This window comes from Medicago sativa, chromosome 2 (genome assembly GCF_051527215.1).
Source record: "Medicago sativa cultivar Bolivia chromosome 2, Bolivia_mono, whole genome shotgun sequence".
Taxonomy (NCBI): Eukaryota; Viridiplantae; Streptophyta; class Magnoliopsida; order Fabales; family Fabaceae; genus Medicago; species Medicago sativa.
Window position 1 is genome coordinate 53,990,264 of NC_140750.1, and position 25,671 is coordinate 54,015,934.

Below are 25,671 nucleotides of genomic sequence, written 5' to 3' on the forward strand. Positions count from 1 at the left end.
GATTGGGGTAGTGTCAGTCCGTGAACAGTGAGCAATAAATGCTTGCTACTTATAGTGCTGAATTAGGGTTCCCTTGTATGAATTTCTGATGAGGTGTACTCTTGTGACTGGACTGAAATCCTGCAGCATTGGATACCAACTTTGGCCCAATAGAATAAAAAGACAACAAGACTGGACTAAAAAATTAGACACCTAAAAAAAGAGAACTAAGAGAAGCGAAAATACAATAATAGTAAAAGATAAGAAGTCAACTAAAATAACATAACACAATAAAATAAACATGACTGGGAAGTTAATAGATAATAAAGATACGGAATAAAATAATAAACACTTAAAGCTGTCCCTTTCGGAACCAAAAAAAAAAAATGAGGTATTTTAAAATACTTCTCTGCTGAAATTTCGTCCGAGACGAAGAAATTACTCGACGTTTGAAATACGAATAAAACTTTAAAAACAAAGAAAAAGTGGTCAAAATTTGGGGTATGACATTAGCGAGCTCTTTATTTGTATTCTTTTCATTTTTCATTTTCATTCTGTTTTTTCATTCTTGCCATTGACCACAGATCATCCTGGGGAGTAACCTGCTTGTAACACGTATTGAAATAGACATTGACATTCATTCATTCATGCATGTTTCATTGAAATATACCCTGTTGCTCAGGTTTGCTTTCAAAATAGACAGAAAAAGATTTTTTTCAATTTTCAAAAGATGTTTGTTTCCGGTATTGATGTTTATCAAATGGAAAGGAAATATTTTGTATAAAGCATTGAAAGTAGAAAGAAAAATAGAATTTCAAACAATAGCACAGGCTCAAATTGATGTAGGAGAGTGAGAGTCAGCCAAAGGCATGACTTCACGGATTTACAAAGCTTGGAAAATGGTAATTTTATTGGTTGGTGATACATTGAACACGATGACCGCTACATTTCATAGAAATTTTGAATTCACAAGTACAGAAGCCTCTGATGAAGACGATCATTGACAGTTGCAGATGCCCCAAGGGGTGATGGTGATTTGCCAGATATAGTTACTCGTCTTTTATTGTCAACCTCATTTTTGCATGAACCGCCCTTTCGGGTTTTCGGCTCATCGAGGCGCTCATTCTTGCCTGAGTTGCGTACAATCTCAGCGAGCTTTTTCATATTCATTTTTTTTTTGTCCCTAACTTTTGCCTGGATCGCCCTTTCGGGTTTTCGATCCACCGGGAAGCGCATTTTTGCCTAGGCCGCCCTTTCGGGTTTTCGACCTACCACGCTGTTCTTTTCTTTTTAGACAAAGTATTTCTTGACTATATCGGCATTAACAGGATTTGGAAGCTCAACACCATCCATGTGTGTAAGAATCAAAGCGCCACCAGAGAAGGCCTTCTTGACAACATAAGGACCTTCATAGTTAGGTGTCCACTTGCCCCTTGGGTCGGGTTGCTGACTTATCCTTCTTTTCAATACAAGTTCGCCTTCCTTGAATTCTCGAGGTCGGACTTTCTTGTCAAAAGCATTCTTCATTCGCACTTGATACAACTGTCCATGGGCCATAGCATCCATACGTTTCTCTTCAATCAGATTCAATTGATCGTACCGACTTTGACACCATTCAGCCTCGGTTAACTTTGCTTCCATGATTACTCGAAGAGATGGAATCTCCACTTCTAGAGGGAGAACTGCTTCCATGCCATATACCAGAGAGAAAGGGGTTGCCCCGGTTGAACTGCGCACTGTAGTACGGTAACCATGCAAGGCAAACGGTAGCATTTCATGCCAGTCTTTGTAAGTAGTGACCATCTTCTGGACAATCTTCTTGATATTCTTGTTAGCGGCCTCAACTGCACCATTCATCTGAGGTCTATAAGGAGAAGAGTTGTGATGTTCAATCTTGAATTCCTCACATAAAGCTTGCATCATGCTATTATTAAGATTGGAACCATTGTCAGTGATGATTTTGTTGGGAACACCATATCGACAGATGATGTTATTCTTGATAAACTTGACAACCACTTGCTTGGTCACATTTGCATAGGAAGCAGCCTCAACCCACTTGGTGAAATAGTCAATTGCCACTAGAATGAAACGATGTCCGTTGGAAGCTTTGGGTTCAATTCTTCCGATCATGTCAATGCCCCACATAGAGAAAGGCCATGGGGAAGAGATAACATTGAGAGCGTGTGGAGGCACGTGGATCTTGTCAGCATAAATTTGACACTTGTGGCATCTCTTAGCATGTTTGTGGCAGTCACGCTCCATAGTTATCCAGTAATAGCCGGCTCTTAACAGTTTCCTTGACATGGTATGACCCGAAGCATGGGTCCCAAAAGTACCATCATGTACATCATGCATCAATCTCTCAGCTTCTTGTTTGTCAACACATCTCAATAAGACCATGTCATAGTTCCTCTTGTATAGGATTTCTCCGTCCAGAAGGAATCTACTAGCCCATCGTCTCAAAGTCTTTTTATCCCTGTTGGAAGCACCGGATGGATATTCACGCTTTTGCAAGAATTGTTTGATGTTGTAATACCAAGGCTTTTTGTCATTCACAACCTCATCAGCTTGATCTAGCATATTTTCAATAGTAAACACATGAGCGGGTCTATCGAGACGTTGTACTTTGATCACAGGCACGTCATTCCAGTGATTGACACGAAACATAGAAGACAAAGTAGCAAGAGCATCAGCCATCTGATTTTCATCCCGAGGGATATGGTGTAGCTCAACCTTTGTAAAGTATGTCAACAGACGTCTTGCATAGTCACGGTAAGGGATCAGCTTCTCATGATGAGTCTCCCATTCACCCTTTATCTGATTAATAACAAGTGCAGAATCTCCGTAGATGTCAAGGTGTTTGATTCTCAGGTCCAGGGCTTCTTCGATGCCCAAAATGCATGCTTCATATTCAGCTATGTTGTTCGTGCATTCAAAAGTTATTCGAGCGGTGAAAGGAATGTGGTGCCCCTGTGGAGTTACAATGATGGCCCCAATTCCTTTACCATAAACATTAACAGCACCATCAAACACTAAGCCCCATTTACTATTGGGATCCGGCCCTTCATTGATCAGTGGCTCTTCACAGTCTTTTGCTTTCAGATACATGATCTCTTCATCAGGGAAATCAAACTTAATTGACTGGTAATCATCAAGAGGTTGGCAAGCAAGATGCTCAGCAAGGATGCTTCCTTTGATTGCTTTCTGAGCTTTGTACACAATATCATATTCAGACAACAACATCTGCCAACGTGCGATCTTTCCAGTAACAGCAGGCTTTTCAAAGATGTACTTGATTGGATCCATTCGGGATATCAACCAAGTTGTATGATTCACCATATAATGACGCAGGCGTTTGGCAGCCCAAGCTAAAGCACAACAAGTTTTTTCAAGCATCGTATACCGAGTCTCGCAGTCGGTGAACTTCTTGCTCAGATAGTAGATAGCATGCTCTTTCTTACCAGTCTCATCTTGCTGACCGAGAACACAGCCCACTGAATCATCTAACACTGACAGATACATAATCAAAGGCCTTCCTTCCACTGGCGGGACAAGGATAGGTGGCTCCAACAGGTATTCTTTAATGCTATCAAAAGCTGCTTGGCATTCATCATTCCATACAACAGGCTGATTCTTTCTGAGCAATTTGAAAATTGGACCACAAGTAGTAGTCATGTGAGATATGAATCTTGAAATATAATTCAGACGTCCGAGGAAACCTCTGACTTGCTTCTCAGTTTGAGGGGCCGGCATCTCTCTGATGGCTCGGACTTTATCAGGATCAACTTCAATGCCTTTTTGACTGACAATGAAGCCTAGCAACTTTCCCGATCTTACACCAAATGTGCACTTATTAGGATTCAACCGCAGCTTGTACTTTCTCAGTCTTTCAAACATCTTTTTCAAATACACGACATGCTGCTCTTCATCACTTGACTTCACAATCATATCATCAACATATACTTCAATCTCTTTGTGAATCATATCGTGAAACAGAGTTGTCATACCCCTTTGATAGGTAGCACCAGCATTTATCAGGCCAAATGGCATAACTTTATAACAGAACGTTCCCCACGGAGTGATGAAAGATGTTTTTTCTCTATCTTCAGGAGACATTCGTATTTGATTATAACCAGAGAAACCATCCATGAAGGAGAACACTTTGGATTGAGCAGTACTGTCAACAAGCACATCAATATGAGGCAATGGGAAGTTGTCTTTTGGACTAGCTTTATTCAAATCTCTGTAATCAACACACATTCGAACTTTCCCATCTTTCTTTGGTACTGGTACGATGTTGGCAATCCACTCAGGATATTCAGCTGTCATGAGGAAGCCCGCATCAATTTGCTTCTGTACCTCAGCCTTGATCTTAAGAGCCATGTCTGGACGAGACCTTCTCAATTTCTGTTTGACAGGAGGGCATTCAGGTCTTGTCGGTATCCGATGTTCCACAATCTTGGGATCTAGACCCGGCATATCTTCATAGGACCATGCAAAGACATCTGGATAATCATGGAGAAGCTGAATGATCTTCCTTTTCACTTCTGGCTCAAGTGCAGCACCAATCTTGATCTCTTGCTTGTTCTCTTCAGTACCCAGGTTGACGAGTTCAATCTCTTCCTGGTGAGGCTGAATGGCTCTTCTTTCTTGCTCAAGCAGTCGAGTGATCTCATACGGTATCTCTTCATCATCCTCATCTTCAGCTTCATATACAGGAAATTCAAAATTTGGAGGAACCATAGGGTCACTGTGTTCAACGGGTTTATTATGGTTCAATCTGCATAATATGATTGGGATGATTTTTTAGAAAAATGTTTTTCTATGCAGATTTTTGAAATTAATAAGAAAAATACAGATGTTTTGGTTTTTTCTGGCATTACCATTATTTCCAAGAAAAAGGCACTAAAAGTAAAAAACAAAGAGTCGTGAGAAAGACGACAACTTTTTATTGATTAACGGCAATGCCGAAACAAACACGCCCTTACAAAGATATCACTTTCGCCTTGGGCAGAGCGAAAGGATTGTTATTTTGAAAACAAGAAACACATGAGCAACAAGACACATTACATGGAAGCATGCATGACTAAAGGAACATCAATGGCTTCCCAATTTCTCACGGTGCCTCCTGGTATAACAAATGTAGGCACGTGACTACTTCCAGCAGCGTCTTCAGCAATAGCATTGATGAACCCAGCACTGTAGAAGGTTCCCTTTGAAACAGCAGATGTCGGGGAGAATCCAAGGCCCTCTTTACGCTTGTTTTCCAAGATCTGAATCACCTTGCCCCAGCCAGTAGCTTGTCCTGCTTGAACAGCCTTCTGGGCGTCTTTCAGTGAGGCCATGCTAGCGCCAGCCCTCCGGGGCTCTGCACCCTCAACAGTCAAGCCTTGGAATGACGTCCCTTCTGCGGACCCTGCTTCAACACAAGAGAACGATGATATTTGGCTAACCAGAAATGCCTCCTCACCATATACGGTGACAACCTTACCGTTTCTCATGAACTTGAGCTTCTGATGCAAAGTGGATGTGACTGCTCCGGCGTCGTGGATCCATGGTCTTCCAAGGAGACAGCTGTAAGAGGCATTGATATCCATGACTTGGAAAGTAATTTGAAAGGTCTCAGGACCAATGGTAATGGGCAAGTCCACTTCCCCGAGAACATCTTTGCGGGATCCATCAAAAGCTTTAACCAGATAACTGCTACCCCTCAGAGAAATTCCATGATGGCTCAATTGCCTTAGCGTGGATTCGGGCATTACATTCAGAGATGATCCAGTGTCTACCAATACGTTGGATATCATATCAGACCCACAATGTACTGAAATATGTAGAGCCAAGTTGTGGCGTTTCCCTGCTTCGGGGAGCTCATCATCTCCAAACCCTAGGTTGTTGCAGGCAGTAATATTGCTCACTATCCCATCAAATTGATCCACAGAGACTTCGTGGTCGACATAAGCTTGCTCAAGTATCTTCATTAACACTTTCCTATGAGCCTCAGAGCTCATGAGTAGAGATAAGATGGATATCTTTGAAGGAGTTTGTAGCAGCTGGTCAACGATCTTGTAGTCACTTTTCTTGATAAGCCTCAGAATTTCGTCCAGATTGGACTCTTCAATAGATTGGCCTGCTGGGCCGGTGTTCTTGTCAACAGGAGGAGCAACTGGTGGAGTTACCGCGGCAATAGGTGTCACCACCTTCTTTTGAAACAAGGGTGGACGGACTTTCCCACTTCTGAGAGCTGTAACTTCACTAGCAACATTATCCACTGTAGCTGGGCATACCAGAGGCACTTCCATTCCATTTTCAACCATGGTGGCGTTGTATTTGTAGGGGATTGCTTTGGTAGAGGTATAAGATACCGGACCAGGTAGCCTGATCACCAAAGGCTCAACATTCTTTACCTGAGATACACTTTCAACAGGAGAGTCATGGAACACTGGCACAATCACACATATATCACTGGCAATCAAGTACTTGTCATCCATCAGGCTCTGGATATCATTTTGCACAACACAACAGCCCATAGAATTCTGCAGACATTCTGAACAAGAATCATGATCATGATTGAACAGAGAAGCCTGGCAAAGTTTGACATGTAATGGCACCAAGGGAGTAACGACATTGCGGACATCCAGCCTGGGATCCTCTTGATGGACATGAACCCTTTCAAAGGCCTCAATCATATTGACAGCAGCATGGTTTGGAAGCGGGTTGTCAAGGACATGAGGAACACTGTTCTCAAAAGTCAACCGTCCCTTTTCTATCAGATCTTTCACAATATATTTCAGAGCAAAGCAACCTTCGACATCATGGCCTTGAGCACCCTGATGGAATTCACATGTTAGGTCCTGACGGAACCTGGGAGGTAATGGATTAGGCGGAGGCTTGCCTGGTCTGGTGACACAGTGCCCCTTAGCAAGTAGAGTTGGGAGCAGCTCACCATAAAGCATTGGTATTGTTGGAAAAGAAGGTTTGGGTCGGGGACCCTGTTGTTGCTGCCGTTGCTGTTGAGCAGGAGGTTGTTGTTGCGCTGGCTGAGGAATAGCATTGACGGGCATTGGTGGTTGACCCGGTGGCAGAGGATATTGCTGGTAGAATGGTGGGAAGAAAGGGTGTTGAGAGTATTGCATGTAGTGGTAAGGCAGAGGTAGTTGCATGGCTGCTGCAGACGGGTTACCAGACACCATCCCCACGTCAGATTCTTTCCTCTTGTGATGTCCGTTACCGTACTTCTTTGGTGCACTGTTTGAAGATTCACCTTTTTCTAGGACAATAATACCATCTCGGACAGCCTCTTCAAGACGGGTTCCCATTGTAACCATATCAGAGAAGTTGTTAGGAGCAGAGATTATCATTCTCTCCTTATATTCCTTCTTCAGAGTCTTCAGGAATGTCTGTGTTAACTCTTCCTCATCAAGTCGAGGAGAAACACGGGCAGCTGCCCCTCTCCACCTCTGAGCATATTCTCGGAAGGTTTCATCTGATTTCTGAGATAGGGCTTTAAGAGAGTCCCTGTTTGGCCTTAGACGGGTATTGAATTCATATTGACCTTCAAAAGCAGCAGCGAGTTCCTCAAAGGTATGAATGTTATCTTTGCTCAGACTAGTGTACCAATCTGCTGCATCATCTGTCAAGCTACTCTGAAAGCAGTGGATCATCAGTGCGTCATTGTCGGCATAGTTAGCCATCTTTCTGACATACCGGATAACATGGTTATGTGGGCAAGAAGTCCCATTGTACTTGTCAAATTCTGGCTCTTTGAATTTCTTAGGAACCTCAAATCGGGATACCAAGCATAGATCACGAGCTTTAGTAGGAGCACCATTGTTTCCCCGGCTAGCCTTGACCTCACGGAGTTCTCCAGCCAACTCCCTCAACTGTTTCTTCATAGCTTCCATTGCGGGATCTTGTCCACGCGGAGTATCAACATCAATCACCTGTTGCACAGTGTGTACAATAGGGTCGGTAACAACAGTGGTTACCTGAGGCATAGCAGTAGACACAGGAATCTGTCCTTGACCAGCAAAACCAGAGACACCAGCAGCAGTATTAGGAGAATAGAATGGTGGGAGTCCATAAGGACGGCCGTTGGGCATAACAAAACGAGCATCAGTAGCCACAGTAGATAGCGGGATAGAGGGAATCACCTCAGCAGTAACTGGAATAGAAGTGGCTGGTTGTTCCTGTGCAGCCATCATGGTGGACATAGCGTCATGAGCCTTAGCCAGATCTTCTTTCATGGCAGCCAATTCGGCACGGAGCTGAGCATTTTCTTCTTCAAAGTTAGCCATTATCCTTCTCTTGTGAAATCTTGTCTGATGAATTCTATCTGGTTGGTAGACTTTGCGAACACGAGCCACTTTTCAGACTGCGGCGGACAAAACCAGGAGGCAATGAGCACGAGAGAAGTTTTTTGTGGTCAATGAATGCATATGATGCATGAAATGTGCTGATGTATATGCAAAAAAAGACTCTTTTTAGGTTATCGAAGGGTTCTAGACAAATTATGAACTCGTAAACATTACTAAACAACAATTAACATAAACGGGAAACAAACAACCAACATATAGTTTTACAAGACAATTTCAACATAAGCAAATGGAAATAACAACAGAAAATGGCAATCCTCAAGCACAGGAAGTGGAATCATCGTCCTCAGAGTCGGACTCATAGCTGCAGTATCGTGCATAGAAGTCACGGGCCCCCCTAGCTCTCTTGGAGTCCCTCATAAGCAGTCTATCTTTCTCCTCAATCTCTCTCTTAGCTTTAGCTAACTCTTTCTTCAGTGTCAAGACCTCATGAGTCTGCTGCTCACCCTTTCCATCCAAAGTCATGATCAAGTTCTCAGCCTCATAGTATCTAGCTCTCCACTGATGCTTCTCCCGACTCTCCATAGCTAGATGCTCCTGATACATCTCCTGGGTAGGTGGGAGTAGAGGCAAGGGCCTGGTAGGAATAGATGCAGACACATATCTCATAGAGGGGTAAGGCGTACCAGCCTCCTCAGCTCGGCTTATCACCCACTGTGTATAGGCCTCATGAGCGATACCGGACCTCACACCCATATGCTTTACCTCTTTCTTCCGAAGCTTGGTCCAAGCTTGCATGAAGTCTTCTCTAATTCCGGTGGGAGCATTGGAGTAGTGAAAGAAGTAAGGAGCTGTAGCAAGATTGATGGGTTTATCTTTCATCGGGAAACCAAATTGTCGCAAAGCAAGCTCCGGGTTATAGTTGATTCCACCCCGGGTACCAAGAAGAGGTACATTAAGAAACTTTCCACCACCGAAGATGATTTCCTTGACCCTAGAAGCGGGAGTGAGCCAAACCACTTCATTAGGAGTGAGAGCCATAATCCTTTGTGAAATACACCAATTCCTCGGATTGTCGTGGAAAGACTGCGGAAGGTGCGAAATAAACCACCTATAGAGGAGAGGCACACAACAAAGAATGTATCCACGACCTTTGCTGGAACGATCGTGAATAGCATGGTATGTGTCAGCTAGTAAAGTAGGAACCGGATTCTTGGAGTGGAAGATCATAATAGCATTCATGTCCACGAAGCCATCAAGATTCGGAAAGAGAATAAGCCCATAGATGAGAAGTGCAAGAATAGCCTCAAGAGTGTCCTGACAAGTGGTATTGAGGTTGGCTTTCCCAAGAAGATACTCTGAAGTGAACCCTCGGATATGTGCCTTAGTGACAAGATTCTTGGAGACATCGGTGGTCTTGAGATAGAGATCCTTAGCAATAACCAATGGAGGAAGAGGATCTTCAGGTCCTGAGAAAGGTATCCCCTTAGCAATAGATAAACCCATCAAGGAAGAATAAGCCTCTAGAGTAGGTACCAACTGAAAGTCTGGAAAAGTGAAGCACCGATACCCTGGATCATAGAATTGCACTAGAGTGTGCACAAGCTTCTCATCCACACTAGTCTGGAGAATAGGAAGTAAAGCCCCGTAACGGCGTCGGAAACCAGTCGGATCCTCAATCTTGAGTGCCAAATCCCTCAAACTTGCCAAATCCACTTCCTTGAACTTGTAGGACTTAGTCATCTTCATGCCTACAATGTTTACAAATTCAACTTGTCTAAGCCCTTCGATAACAATGCATGACAAAAAGTTTATGCATGTATGCATGTATGCATGATTATGTTCAAGTTCGGAGAAAACATGGTGGGTTTGAAGTTCAAAGTCGAGGAGTCATGGGTGGACACGGCGTCCGGTGAAACTAGGGTTTTAGGATAATAGTAACCGGGTTCTAAAAAGGTTCCCAAGTTGCAACCTCTCCGACGTATCTCATGGTGTCACGAGACAACCCTCGCTCCATGATTATACGTGGAAGGTCTAACTTGAGTGTAGTATCGCGTGACGACTAACACTCGAGACGACACTCGGTTTAGCCTCCGCACTACGTCCTAGAAAATGGCCATGGATGGGTTTGGTTATCTACGGTTCATAGCGTCATAGAACAATTAGAAGCAAAGTGCCTAAACGCGACGTACACGCGCCGACAACATCACCTCCAAAATGCCTCAGCTATGTGGGATTGATCGCATAATCCAAAACACGAGGCAACCCCCGGAATGAATTGTCGATTATATCCCTCCTAAATCCTAAGTTCACTCAGCCCGGGTGCAGGACTTTTGATATTCTCACCCCACACGTTTGCAAGAATTTAAACATTTATTCACATAAGAAAGCAAGTAAAGGAAGCAAGTAAAAACACAAGCGCAAGCGTGGAAATAAAGACTAGGCGTAACTCTCGAATCTCCCCAGTGAAGTCGCCAGCTGTTTTATCTTGGTTTTCGGGTGTCAAACATTGATTACGTTTGAACCTTTTAAACCGGTGATATCTTATTTTTTCTTGGGAAGGGAAAAAGTAAGCAAAACCCTTGAGAATCGAGGTCCGGGAGTTGTTTTCGCTACGGGAAGGTGTTAGGCACCCATAACGACTATAGTAACCTATAGGAACCGTCTTTAATTTCTACGCGCGCGCTTTATTTTTAAATGCTATTTTGAAAGATGTTATTGAACCTAAGAGTTACTAAATGAAGAATTGGAGGGAGAAGAATGTTTTTGGATTTTTATTTTAGTTGAATTGAAGGAATTTTGTTCCTTGCCTACGTACCCGTTTAAGGGATCAAATCCACCGTAGTTCTCTTTCAAAAATGTTTTTGTTTTTATTGGTTGATTTTAAGTTTGAAAATAGATTTTGAAGAATAGAAAGAGGCCTCAAGGGCATGAGATTAGGAAATAGTGAGGTTGAATTAGTGAATTGCAAAAGAAGTCAAAGTTTGATTATTTTCATTGAAATTTGATTAAGAAAATGGAAAAGAAAATACAATGGGATATTGGATCCCAAGGTTTGTTTGGAAAAGGTTTGAGTGAGGTTGTTCACATTTGTTTGGAAAATTGGTTTTTTCTAAGCATGAATCCTAGGCATTCATCTAAACATACAATCCTAAACATACATCTAAACATGCATATTCTAGCTATATAGTGATGTGTGTGCATGTGTCGGTGCTTGTGTCGGTGTACATTATTAGAGTCCATTGTCCTTTACATCACACCCTAGATACATTCTATGGCCTCTTTGCCAAGAAATTAAAAGCATGAAAGAATATTACAAAATTTCCTAAGTGTTTACATTCTAACTTTTGGTACAAATTAAGTTGCAAGAAAGAAAATAGAGATGAAAATGGGATGCAATGATGATGCTTATGGTGAATATGAAATATGAAAGGAAAATGGTTAGTAGCATAAGGCAAATATCAAAGAAGTGAAGTAAGAGAAATATTAGAGTGTAAAAGGTAGAAAATAAGTGCAAACATGGCTAAAATTTGTTCATAAAATGCAAGAACCAAGTGACTTATAATTCTCACATTCCAATTACATTTTGAAGGTTTAGAAACAAGCTTTGGAATGGGAATTAAGGCTACATGATTTGCTTGACATTTTAAAACAAATTTGGAGCATATTTACATTATTTAACTACTTAATGACTTGTAAGCTAAGTAACCTACCAAAATTCACAATTATGCAACAAAATTAAACACAAACAGTAGCTAAAACCTTATGAAATCAAGTGGCATAGGTCACTAAAATTTAACAAGCAATTTGGATTGAAATCAAGCAAAAGTTTCACTTATTTTTTAGCCTAAAATATGACAAGAATAGCAAGAAAATTAATACTTTGTTTTTTGACCAATTTTAACATATGAAAATTATCACAAAATGCTACAAAAATATCAAGAAATCTACATGAATTTTTTAGGAATTTTTTAAAGGGTTTTTTTGGACTAAAAATGACAAGAAAATGATTAATTCTAACAAAAAAACAAGGAAAAAGCTACATATATTTTTTAACAAAATTTATCATGCAAAAATGTCATAAAAACATCAAGAACATCATCAAGAACCCATGGAGAGTTAATTGGAATTTTTTTTAAGATTTTTGAACATGCAGGGGGTATGAACAGCAGAAATTAGCAAGAAGCATGCAGAGATGGGGGGCGCAAAGAGCAGCATATGCACAGACATGGGAATTGGGCTTAAAACCAAATGAATGGACCGGGTAGGGGTAGGAAACGGGTTGGTCCATGGGGTGAACCGGTTCAGTGGCCTATATAAGGCCATGAACCGGTTTTTCCCTCATTTCTAACCCTAACTTCTCTCTCTACATTGTGGTTTAGTGAGAGAAGCTCTCACCCAACCTTCATCTTCAACCTCATGACTTTCTGGAAAAATATGAACACCGATGAAGTTTCCGGCGACGGTTAGGTTTCCGGTGACGGAACCACCGTGCCGGAACTCCATACTTGACTATTTTCGAAAGCTTTTTACACCGATGTGTTCGTTTTTCCTTCCTGAGTTTGAAGATCTACTTCGTTTTTTCTAAAACTCATTGAATCTTTGTAGATCTACAATTCGAACTTACGGTTTCAAGCTTTTCAAATCTTTTCGAAATCTCTTGAAATGAGGCTCTAATCTGGACTATTTCCTCTACTGATTATGAACATGAACTCGTATTTGTAAAATAAACCGTGAATCTTCGTGGATTTGTACTTTAGGGTTTCGGTTTCAAGTTTTTTGAACTTCTTTCAACCTTTTTCAACTGAATGAGTCTCAAGGCTTATTAATCCACTGGATTCACCGTTTATTTTTTGTTTATGGACCTTTGATGAAGATTTGAGGTGAAACGAAAAGGTCTTTTCGAAGTTACCTGGATTTTTTAGTGGAGATTCGAACACAGATTCTTGAGAAAGCTTTTGAGTTTTCTGATGCTTCTTGCCGTTTCAGAATTCACTTCGTTCTTTCTTCTTCTCTTCGCGCTATCCAGACTTCGTGATCGTGCTTGAATTCGTCACTGTAGGTGATGGATTCGCACTAGAATTGCGAAGCACAGTTCAATGATGAGAATCCAGCAATGGATTCACTGAGAATCGTAACGAAATCCATAAGTCTGCCTCGAATTGTTGATTCAGGAAAATTAGGGTTCCTATGTGATTTTGTGCATTCTTGCGTTCCCTGTGAAATTGAAACTGTTTTGAGGACTGTGAGGATTCTGTGGGATTGAATTGCGTGTGAATTGAAGGATTTGATGGAGGATTGAAGAGATTAGGGTTCGGAGAAGATGAATTTCATGCGAAGTTCTTGATGAACTTCGAAGATTTTCTTCAGATTTCTGAATCTTGATCTTAACTGACAAGAGAGAGAAAATTGTGATGTGTTTGTGTGAGTTGGCACTGAATGAATGGGTCTGTTGGCATTGACTGAGATGACTGGGCTTTATAGCTGACACTTGTGCAATTTGGACAAATAAAAAAATGACATGTGGCATAACTTTGTAACAAACTCTTGGACAAGTGGACAAATGAGGAACTGACATGTGTACAGACCTGATGACTTGGAAAAAAGGACCAAAAATGCAATTTTTAGAAGTTTAGGACTAAAAAATAAAAATAAAAATAAAAATGAATTAAAAAAAATGATAATTGGAAAACAACGTAAAGTGAAACGACTAAAATTGACAAAACGGACTAAAACGAACAAATGGCCTAAATGAGGTACTTTAAAGTACCTCTCTGCCGAAATTTCGTGTGAAATGACTAAAATGCCCCTAGGGCTAAAAACGACTGAAAAAGACTCAGATGCAGATTAAAATGGATTTTTAACAAGGGATTGAGACAAAAGCCTATTTAAACCAATTTGAAAGTCCCAGAGACAATTTTTGAGATTTAAACAGTGACTTGACACTTGAAATGACTAAAATGCCCCTAGGGGCAAAACTGGCATAAAAATGACTTCTCATGCAAATTTTGAAATGGATTTTGACATCGAATGAAACAGGGACTTATTTTAACCAAATGGAAAGACTCAAACAAATTTTTACAAAACTGAAAGTAATTTTGACATAGGAAATGACTAAAATGCCCTTACATGTAAATTTTGCAAATAACATTGAAATAAAATGCAAGGAAAGATGCAATTGATCAGAGATAGTTCAAATGACTTGAAATGCAAGAAAAGAAGAAATTGATTAGTATTTTTAGGTCCAAAATTAGGGTATAACATTATGTTACTGTAATTGAGTTAAACTAGTTATATTTTACTTGTTAATATATGCAAAAAGTTGTTGGTAGTGACATCACTTGGAATGTAGGCAAGTGCCTGAAACTGTTAAGTTACGTGTGTAGGGTCTGAATTAGAGCTGTGCGAATTTATGATTATGTTGTTTTGCTGAATTGTTTAAGATGTGTGTGCAGGGTCGGATTCTGTTTGTGTTGTAGAATTTTATGCATATATTTTGTTTTGCTTGTTATTATATATGCAAAACGTTGTTGGTAATGACATCACTTGGAATGTAGGCAAGTGTCTGAAATTGTTAATTTGCGTATGTTGGGTCTAAATTAGAGCTGTGCGAACTTATGATTATGTCGTTTGGCTGAATTGTTTAAGATGCGTGTCCAAAGTTGGATTTTGATTGTGTTGCAGAATTTTATGCATAAATTTTGTTTATGCAATTTGTGGTGTTTGTGCATACTCGTGATTTATTTTTCTACATTTTGTGTTTGTTTCTCTGTTGCATAACATGTCATAAGTTGCAGAAACTTAAAAATGAGCTTGTAATGATAGAATAAGGAATGGAAATGTGTAAAACAAGTTTCCTAATTGCGGCTATGTTGACTATGTTTTACTTGTTGTTTTGGTTTTTATTTGTGCAAGGTACAACACTTGATGATGTCTTTGATTGTCCTTTGAACCAACAATATCTATGGTTGATGTATTTTTTTGTTCTTATGCAGCAAGTTATCAATGAAGATGTTGTACAGGATGACATAGATGAGGAATTTCAAGAGGAAGACGTAGATGATGAATTTCTTGAGGACGAATTTCTTGAGGACAACTTAAGTGATGAATTTCAAGAGGATGACGTAGATGATGAATTTCAAGAGGATGACATCGGTGATGAATTTGAAGTGGACGATATGGGTGATGAATTACAAGATAAACTTGAATGATCGAGTTGGATGGTGTTTTATTTTGGATGGTAGTTAAACCACATTTTGGATTGTAGTTAAACCACTAAACTTGTCCGAACTATAGTTTTGCTATTTTGCTAGGCTTATACTTCGAAGCATTAAACTTATCAAGTAATGCTTGACATTTTGATTACTATTATGTCTTGAATTAATGTTTGAACTATTTTATTATATTACATCTTTGGTGGTTGTATTTCTAAATTCGATCTTAATTGAGTTATAATTGACAATTTTAATATTGCCTTTAAGCTATAGTTACATTTCTAAAATAATTGGAAAATTCTAAAATTTTACGGGGACACTCTAAAAATGTTGTCTGTAAGCTATGGGGACGTTTTTTGGTTTTCTTAAAGATTCACATTTAAGGCAACGTTTATTAATTGAAGCAACCTATGGGAACATTTAAAAACGTCCCCTCAGAATCCCCAAAAAACTGTCCCCTATTCCTAGGGCTTAGGCGACGTTTGGTAAAAGTGTGCCCAAAGATAATGAAAAAACGTCCCCATAGACCATAGGCGACGCTCGTATAGGAGACCCCTGGAAAACGTCCCCTATACCTTTTAAAAGAGGACAGGTTGATACCTTTTAAAAGAGGACAGGTTGATACAACACTCTTCAGAAGGACCCTTGGGAAAGATATTCTTGTTGTGCAAATATATGTTGATGATATAATATTTGGTTCTACTAATGCATCTCTTTGCAAGGAATTTTCTGAGTTAATGCAGGATGAATTTGAAATGAGCATGATGGGAGAGCTGAAGTTCTTCCTGGGCATTCAAATTAATCAATGCAAAGATGGAGTCTATGTTCATCAGTCTAAGTATACAAAGGAGCTTCTGAAGAAGTTCAGGCTTGAAGATTGTAAAGTGATGAACACTCCAATGCACCCTACGTGCACCTTAAGCAAAGAAGTTGAAGGAGCTAAAGTTGACCAGAAGCTGTATAGAGGTATGATTGGTTCTTTGTTATACCTCACTGCATCTAGGCCAGATATTTTATTCAGTGTATGCTTGTGTGCAAGATTCCAATCAAATCCTATAGAATCTCATATGACTGCTGTCAAGAGAATCTTCAGGTATTTGAAAGGAACAACTAATCTTGGACTCCTTTATAAGAAATCCTTAGACTATAAGCTAATTGGATTCTGTGATGCTGATTATGCTGGTGATAGGATTGAAAGAAAGTCAACCAGTGGCAATTGTCAATTTCTGGGTGATAATCTTATATCCTGGGCTAGCAAAAGACAAACAACTATTGTTATGTCTACAGCAGAAGCAGAATACATTTCAGCTGCAAGTTGTTGTACACAACTACTTTGGATGAAACATCAGTTGGAAGACTATCAGATAATTGCTAACAGTATTCCCATTTATTGTGATAATACTGCTGCTATTTGTTTGTCTAAAAATCCAATTTTGCATTCAAGAGCCAAGCACATTGAAATCAAACACCATTTTATCAGAGATTATGTTCAAAAAGGAATTTTAGATATACAATTCATTGATACTGAAAATCAATGGGCTGATATATTTACTAAGCCTTTAACTGTTGAAAGATTTGATTTTATAAAGAAAAATTTGAACATGCACTACGTGTCTGATTAAAGTTTGCTTGCTCCTGAATAGGATTTTAGGTTCTGAAGTTAGTTCAGAAGCAGGAGTCCATCAGAAGCTCTGTATTGAGGTTCTGAGGAAAACTCGCTTCTGATGATGACGTCAGCATCTGAAGTCCAGAAGCTGGATTTATTGCTTCTGAATAGTTGAATTAGTGGAAACGTTGGGAGTTACTTTTTAAAAGTAACTTCTGGCCCACTAACTTGGTAGTTACTCTGTGAACTTCTTACGTGGCCTGTATGTATTGGTGTATAACTAAAAGGGCAATGATGATTCAATAGCTTTGAGAGTACTTTTCACGCGCCCCCAATTTTGTCATTAATGTTATGTTTGTTTGTTTCTTTTTAATTGCAAACGTTTTTACTCTTAAACACTTTTTCAATTCACACACTACTCACTCACAACAAACACATTTTGCTCTCAAACCTCTTGCGAAGTAAGCGCAAAAACCTTAGAACCCTATATTCTCTAAATCTTCTTCAATCATCATCAAATGGCATCATCAAGCTCACAACAGGAAGTTTCAGACTCTTTTGCACGAATGGTTCCTGAATATGACTACAGAGGAAGAAGTATGAAACTGGAAGAATGGGAACTACAGGTTCAAATAGAAAATCCGGTGGATTTTGAATCACTCGCCTTCCATGAGTGTTGGATCAGAAGCTACTATGAAAAGCAGGAACTTATGTATTACTTCAAGATGTTGAATGGACCAACATACGAAGCATTGGTTAGACACTTCTGGGTGAGAGCTAATATTTATGACAAAGCTGCGTCTATAGCTGAAGAAAGTCAAATGGTGTTGATTTATCCCGAACTGGAAGGGAAGACCAGAGAAGTAATGGGACTTGAGCCATTTACAGGTGTTGAAATCAGGTCAAGCATTTGTGGTATTCCAGTAAGAATTGCAGAATGGCAGATAGAAGCTGTACTCCGTAGAGAGGCCTCTGGAAAATACTCTGGAATTGATCTCTCAAGTACAGCTGAAGAACGCTTCTGGAAAGAGAAAGTAAACTTGGCTCTGTACAACTCCATGCAAGCAGGAAAGTATGCTGATCTGAGCATGGATAAGAAGCTGCTTCTGAAGATTCAGAATGAGGACTTACTTCCATGTGGTGGAAGTGAGAAACCCAATTTGGCACAGAAGGTCTTTCTCCAGCACTTCATTAAGAAGGAGAAAGTGAACGTGCAAAAATATATGTTCAAGTACTTGATAGAGTGTCTGAAACAGAGTCAGCTGCAGAATAGAACCTGGGTACCTTATGGAAGACTCTTGTCAGAAATATTCTATCAAGGAGGAGTCTTGGACAAGCTAAGCAGTGCTGAAGCCTTCACAGATGAGCTGCTTGATACTAAAACTGGAAAGTTCATAAATGCACAAACCCTCATGAATATGAAGTTGATCACTGTTGTCACCAAGCTTCAAACTGATTTGAGTGAATCACTTGCTAAGTCTGACCTTATGAAGGACTTTCCACCCATCTGCAAGAAGGATCCCCTTGAAGTGCAGATGTACTATATCAAGGAACACTTTGAGGCAACAATGAGAGAATCGGATTGGAAGATGTACCAGAGGAAATGTATGGTGGTGCTCTGCCACGAGCCAGAGGCAGAAAGTCAAAAAGGAAGATGAATGCAGAGCAATACCTAGAGGTTGAAAAATCTGCGAAGAAGTCTAAGGTCACTTCTGATAAGCTTAACATTGGTGGTTCTGCAAAGCCATCAATTGAAGAAGTGGCTGAAGACATCAACTCTAGCGTGGTCCTGAGTATTGGTATTGCTCTTGATCAACCTGCAATACCAAAGAAGAAAAGGAAGCAAGTAGTAAGGAGGACCAAGGATTTTCCTCTTATTACCAAGAAGGCAGAAGCTGCTACTAATGTGTCAGAAGCTATTGGAAAAGCTATGGAGATTGCTTCTGAACTTCAAGAGAGGGTAATAACAGAAGCATCACAACTTCTTAAAATTCCTGACACTGCTGAAGATGATCAATTAAAGTCAGCTGATTGTTCAGAACCCTCTACAACAAGTAATATCTTCACGCATTCAGAACAAATAGTACATGAGATATCCAGTGACTCTCCTTCACCCTCTTCAAAATCCTCATCATCATCTTCTGATTCTGATGATGATAAACCTATAAGTCTTCTGTTTCGTAAGCCAATAAAAAGCCATTCAACATCAACCAAGACCAACAAAAAGTCCTCTCAGTCAAGCACTTTTAAGCCAGTTGGTCATATAATCAATCAGAAGATAGAAAAAAATGGCTGAGCAGAGAGACAGAGTCATTGATACTATCCTCCGCCATCACCTTCAACCTCTTAACATTCAACCCCTCAACATGATTGTACCAGAAAATGTTGAGTCAACCTCAGAGAAAGCCTCTGAGACAACTCCAGAAGCATCCGCTTATGATAACGTTGTTTCAGAAGACCCCCCTCAACAAAAACCTTCACCAGAAAAAGCCTTTTCACCCCCTCAATCTGCACCTACAACTTCATCACCCCCACAACAACAACCAATTGTTCCTGAACCATCTGTTCCTGAGCAACCAATTCCTCAAAAGACCGTTCCTGAACATATTATTCCTGAACAACCAGTTACTAAACCCATTCCTGAACCTGCACCTGAAACTGCCGCTCCTGAACACATTGTTCCTGAGCTAACCTCTGCTTCCATAACTCCTTCACCAGTACAAGTTATCAAGATCACCCATCATACTGGTGTATGTGATATGGACACAGACTCTGAGGATGATCAAAATGATCATGCCTCTGATATGGTAGTTGACCCCACTCCTGACCAACCATCAACTAGCCAATCCTTAACTACAAATGACCAATCATCATCAAACCTACCCATTGTACACTTAGCCCCTCCAAAACCCTCTAAACAACCTTCACCTCCCACCATTTACCTGGACTCTCAAGTACTACAAGATGTGTGGGAAGATATTGCTTCTGAAGTTCTCAGACTGATAGCGGGAAGAAATGACTTGGGTCATCAAGTTAGCTATCAGAAGCAATGGAGAAGGATAAAAGAAAGGGTCGTCAACCTGATTTCAGCTTTGCATGATTCCTGCATTGAGGCTCAAGAGCAAGCCAAGCAGAAGCTGGAAGATTGGTTGAATGGAATAGAAGAGAATACTGGAGATGTTGAAGTTCTTGGTACTTGGGTGAAGAATCCACTCAGTATCAGAGGCAAAGAACCTGATGAATTCCTGCCTAAGGAGCTGCATCTGATTATTCCTTCTGAGATCCTGGAGAAGATTGATGCACCTAACCTGGCTCTAGCTCAGGAGAACAAGGTGCTCAAAGAAGAAAATGACAGGCTTGAAACAGAGCTACTAGAGCAGAATCTGAAGATATCAAAATTGGAAGCTGATATGCAAGAAGCCAAGATCAGAGAAGACAACTACAGAAAAGATATGGACAAGAAGTATGCTGATGTTCAAGAGCTTCTGAAGAAGATTTTAGAGAAATAAGCCAAACCCATAGTTGCACACTTTTAGCTTATTTTTTTTGTCTCTTTAGGCTTTTAATATTCTTTGATCATCTCTGCTTCTGATTTAGTTCTTTTCGCTTCTGATATTATAAGCTTCTGAATTCTTCTTGCTTCTGAAAATATTTAACTGTTTATACCTTGTGTGTTATTATTTGCTTTGATAATAATGCTTGCTATGCTTGTTTATTTAATCTTTGAAGATGGTTAATATGCTTTAAAATGATTTGAATTATGCTCTGAACCTTTAATCTTATGTTTTTCTCATCTCTTCTTTTTGTTTATGTCTTTTTGCTAATGACAAAAGGGGGCGTATATGTGATAGTATTTAAAGGCTCTGAGCCCCATTAATAATATTTGAAAATTTTGAAAAATTTCTATCTTTTTGTTTTACCTTTAAAAGTGTGTATCAAAAAGGGTGAAGTATCAAATTTCAAATAAAATTAATTGAACCATTCTTCTTATCTATAAGTCAATTCTTTCAATTTTTTTAAGCTCTGATATTATTGTGCGAAAAATGAATTTAATTAACCTGGATAGAACTTAGGTGGAGCTTACAAACCTCACCTTAAAAAACTATCAGACTCAGGGGGAGTTAGAGCTTACAAACCTCAGACTCTGAGCTTACAAACCTCAGAAACCCCAAAGTCAACTCGTTAATTAGATTAACAACAATTGACCAATTTTAAATACTATTGTTTGTCATCATCAAAAAGGGGGAGATTGTTGGAACAAAATGTGTTTAACAATGAACCTCAAAGAGTTTTGATGATAACAAGGTATTAAAAAATTGTAAATTGGACTAGCTAATATTTGTTCAAGTGTACAGGACCACAGTTAAAAAGTTACTTCATTAATTGGTTCTGAATGAACAAATAAAGAGCAAAAGAAAATGAAGCTTAGATGATTCTGAAGGCAATATGCTCCTGAAAGTAAAAGCGCTCCTGAAATCAAGCTGCTCCTGAAGAATAGTGCTCCTGAAGACAAGAGGTCCAGAAGCCACATTATCAGAAGCTGCATCAAAAGAAGCTGCCTCATCAGAAGTCATTTCACCAGAAGCTGAAGATCAACTGGATTTGCAAAAGATTCAAAGATTGAAGAATCTACATTGCAAAAGCTGTCTATTGGATTCGAAAACATAGCAGAAAACTAGTGGAACATTGCAACGGTCACTTCAAAGGTGTTTGAAGGCATGTGCTTGCAATTTTGGATGAAAGTGTTGACATTGTACCTCTGTACGAACTGTGCAACCACCTTCTCCACTACTCTGTTTTGTGTCCACGCTACAAGACAAGAAATCAGCTTCAGAATACGGCTTCGCCTGCAAAGATGTTCCTTTGGATAAGGAATGGATTTCAAATTTGTTCTTCATAGGACAACAACCAAATCAGGCAAAATATCATTGGTGAAAGATCAAGCTTCAACAACGACTCTTTGGTGTGCTGGCAATTTCACAACGTCTCTTTCACACCTCTATATAAAGGAGTGAAGACTTAGAGTTTTGGTAATGCAAGAACGCTGAACGAAAGACTCACAACATTTTTACAAGTGCCGAACCTCTGCTGAAATTGTTCAGCATTCACTTAGAATTTCTGTGTCTCAAAGTCATATCTTAGAAATTCTTAAGTCCATTGAGTCTGTATCTGATTTATATTGTGAGCACCTCTGATTGTATATCAAGTGTTCAACCTTAAACAATTTTCTGTGTAATTTTGTTTAGTTAGGAAGTCTCTTGCAGTTGTGCTTGAGCAGGAAGTCTCTTGATTGTGTTCTTGAGCAAAGGAAGTCTCTAGCTTGTGTGCTTGAGCAAAGGAAGTCTCTTGCTTGTGTGCTTGAGCAATTGTAATCATATATTACTCTTAGTGAAATCTCCTTGGAAGTGCAAGGGGGACTGGACTACTTCCGGATTGTGGAAGGAACCAGTATAATTGCTTTGTGTCGTTCTTCTTCTCTCTCTGTTTTATTCCGCTGCATTTAGATTCTGATCATCACTTCAGAAGCTGTCTCACTTAGCTTCTGATCAGTGTGTTCAGTTTTTAGGAGAAACGAAGAATTTTTCAAAACACAATTCAACCCCCCTTCTTGTGTTTTTCTCACCTTCAGTTTTGTCCAAACTGTGTTGTCACTGTGTTGTTGCTCTACAACAATTCTATTACATATTTCTTACGGGTTTTGTCACTACGTTGTTCCTCCAGATGAAATCATTCCTTTGTTTCCAGACAAACCACATAACACAAGCCCAAATAGACTGTTAATTATGATCCAAATCCTGCATAATCTATTGTCACCAAAGTTTAGATTTAATTGTATCTTTTGATGAATTCGGCTCCACAAATCTATCCGCTGCCAACACTGCCTACTCTTAGAGCAATAGAAAAAAATATCCATACTATATTCCTCTCTTGCCTCACGTAAAGCACACGCCTTTGAGAAATTCACCTCCTATCATGCAACCGAACTCTGGTAGGAATAGCAATTCACTTTCGGAGGCACATTAGGTTCCATAGAACTTCTGAATTACCTTCACATCGTTGAACACTTAAGTCCAGATGTTGTCTGAGATTGATTTGATATATGTTTCTAACAGACTGTATACCATTTGTCTCCGACTTCCAAACTCTTTTATCATGATCAATAGGTTCAAATATAGGAGTAATAAGGATATGATCAGTATCTTCACTGCTAACAAGACTCCATAAAAAATCGACATTCCAAAATCCAGTATGAGGTATGAAAAGGAAGAAGTCTTGTAAAGACTCATAAAGGAAGCCACCTTATCCTAGAGAGGTGAGGAGAGAATGAAGTCCCGTAAACTCCTTCCCTAAAGGGGAAGCCTCCTTATCCTAGAGGGGTAAGGAGAGCAGGAAATCTCGTAAATGTCTTCCCCAAAAGGGAAGATGCCTTATCCTAGAGAGGTAAGGAGAGAAAGGCCATAAAGAAGAATCTCATAATCTCCTTCCTGGAAGGGGAAGACGTCTTATCTTAGAGGGATAAGGAGAGCAGTGCCAGTAACTCGGTAGGAAATACAACATTCATAAAAAACTAAACGATGAAAAAAACAAGCATAAATTCACCAAAACAAAGGAATATTTTAGATATAAATAGAAGCATCACCGCCTTAGAGTTGTTACAAAACATCGAGTTACAACAACTTACAAAATTGAAATACAAAAGCGAAAAAAAAAGCTGCTCAGAGCTCATCCACTAAGTCTCTATCCTGAACAACCTTAAATGAATTCAACCTACTCAAATCAGCATCAGGATGCAAGAACTCCACTTGGGACTTGGCTCGATCGAAGCCTCTATCAAAACTCTCGGTGACCTCCATTTTGGCGTCTTTTAAATCCACCTCCAACTCTGAAATGTACTACGAACTCTTTTTGGAACCATACTTTAAACTCTCCAAAGCCTTGTTAGTTTCCTTCTTAGCATCCTCAACATCCTTCTTCTCCTCCTGATCAAGCTTCAACTGACCCTCTAAAGTACTTGCCTTATTTTGCCACTTCTCCTACCCTTCTTCTTGTCGCTTAAAGCTCCGTATTTATCTCCCAACACCTCAACCAACATGACGAATTAGCATAAGCACGCCACACCCATCCCCAGGCTACCCTTTCAAATGTACCCTTATGACTAGCGTCAAAGTCTTCTTCACACCAGTTAAAATGTTCCTTAACAAACGCCGCATTGTCCAAATTCCTGTCCCAAAGCAATTTGCCCGTTTCTTTCACAAGAACGATGTAACCACCCAATTTTTTAGGATATTATTTATTTAATTGTTTTATTATTTATCTAATTGTTTGATGTGTTTGAATTGTTGGGTTAATTGAAATTTATTATATATAGAGGAATTAAGGTTATTTTAGTAATTTAGAGGTGGATATATATTTTTGAGGTTAGTAGTAACTTGGTGGAATTACTAGAATAGAGGTAAATGGTAAAAAGGTAGAATTAAGAGAATTAGAGTGAGAATAAGACTAAGCGCAACAGGAGTAAGTAAACTAAGTCCATTTGGTGAGAGTATATAAGACTAGTAGTAGTCCCAAACAAGGGTTGTTAAATCACTTGTCAAGTTTACAAATCGGAGGCTATAGAGCGAATAGGGAAAGGAAGAGAAGAAAGAAGAGCTCAAGGGGAGAAAATAAGGAAAGCTTAAGAGAATCAAAGTAGAGGGGAAGTTTGGAGCTAGGAAAGCTTAGCTTAAGGTTTGAGTTATAAGATATGGGTGTGAAATTTATTCATCACTAGTAGGTGTTATACCCTAATTTTGGACCTAAAAATACTAGCTCAATTCTTCTTTTCTTGCATTTCAAGTCATTTGAATTTGTCTCTAATCAATTGCATCTTTCTCTGCATTTTATTTCAATGTTATTTGCAAAATCCATGAAAAAGGGTATTTTAGTCATTTCCTGTATCCAGACTCACTTTAGTCCTTAAAAAGTTGTTTGAGTCTCTTCAATTGGTTTGAATAAGTCTTTATTTCAATTCTATGTCAAAGTCCATTTCAAAAATTGCATTTGAAGCCATTTTGAGTCAGTTTAGCCCCTAGGGGGCATTTTAATCTTTTCATGTGTTAAAACTCTGTTTAATTTCTAAAAAATTTGTCTCTGAGTCTTTTCAACTTGTCTGATTAAGCTCTTGCTTTAATTTCATGATAAAATCCATCTTAAAATTGCATCTGAGTTGTTTTGAGTCGTTTTGGTCCCCAGGGGCATTTTGGTCATTTCACACAAAATTTCGACAGAGAGAGGTTACTTTAAAGTACCTCATTTAAGTAATTGGTTCGTTTTAGTCCATTTTGTGTTTTTTATTGGTTCCACTTTACGTTATTTTCCAGTTACCAATTTTAAATTCAATTTTTATTTTAATTTTCCATTTAGTCCTCAAAACTTTCTAAACTTTGCATTTCAGTCCTTCAAACTTTTAAAATTGCACTTTAATCCTTTTTCATTTTATTTCTTTTAAAGTTTTTTTATTTAGGTTTTAGTCCCTTTAGGTCAAACTTTTATTTTAAATCCTTTTTTTAGGTCAATTGCA

At 39.4% G+C, this 25,671-nt stretch overlaps 1 pseudogene across 1 annotated transcript in view; it reads left to right on the forward strand.

Moving 5' to 3' along the window:
- LOC146948922 (uncharacterized) overlaps positions 1–15,699 on the forward strand; it is a 36,165-nt pseudogene extending 20,466 nt beyond the window's left edge. The window contains exon 7 of the transcript XR_015027081.1: positions 15,287–15,699. The product of XR_015027081.1 is annotated as an uncharacterized LOC146948922 (transcript). The remainder of the gene's footprint in view (positions 1–15,286) is intronic.
- The last annotated feature ends 9,972 nt before the right edge of the window (positions 15,700–25,671 follow it).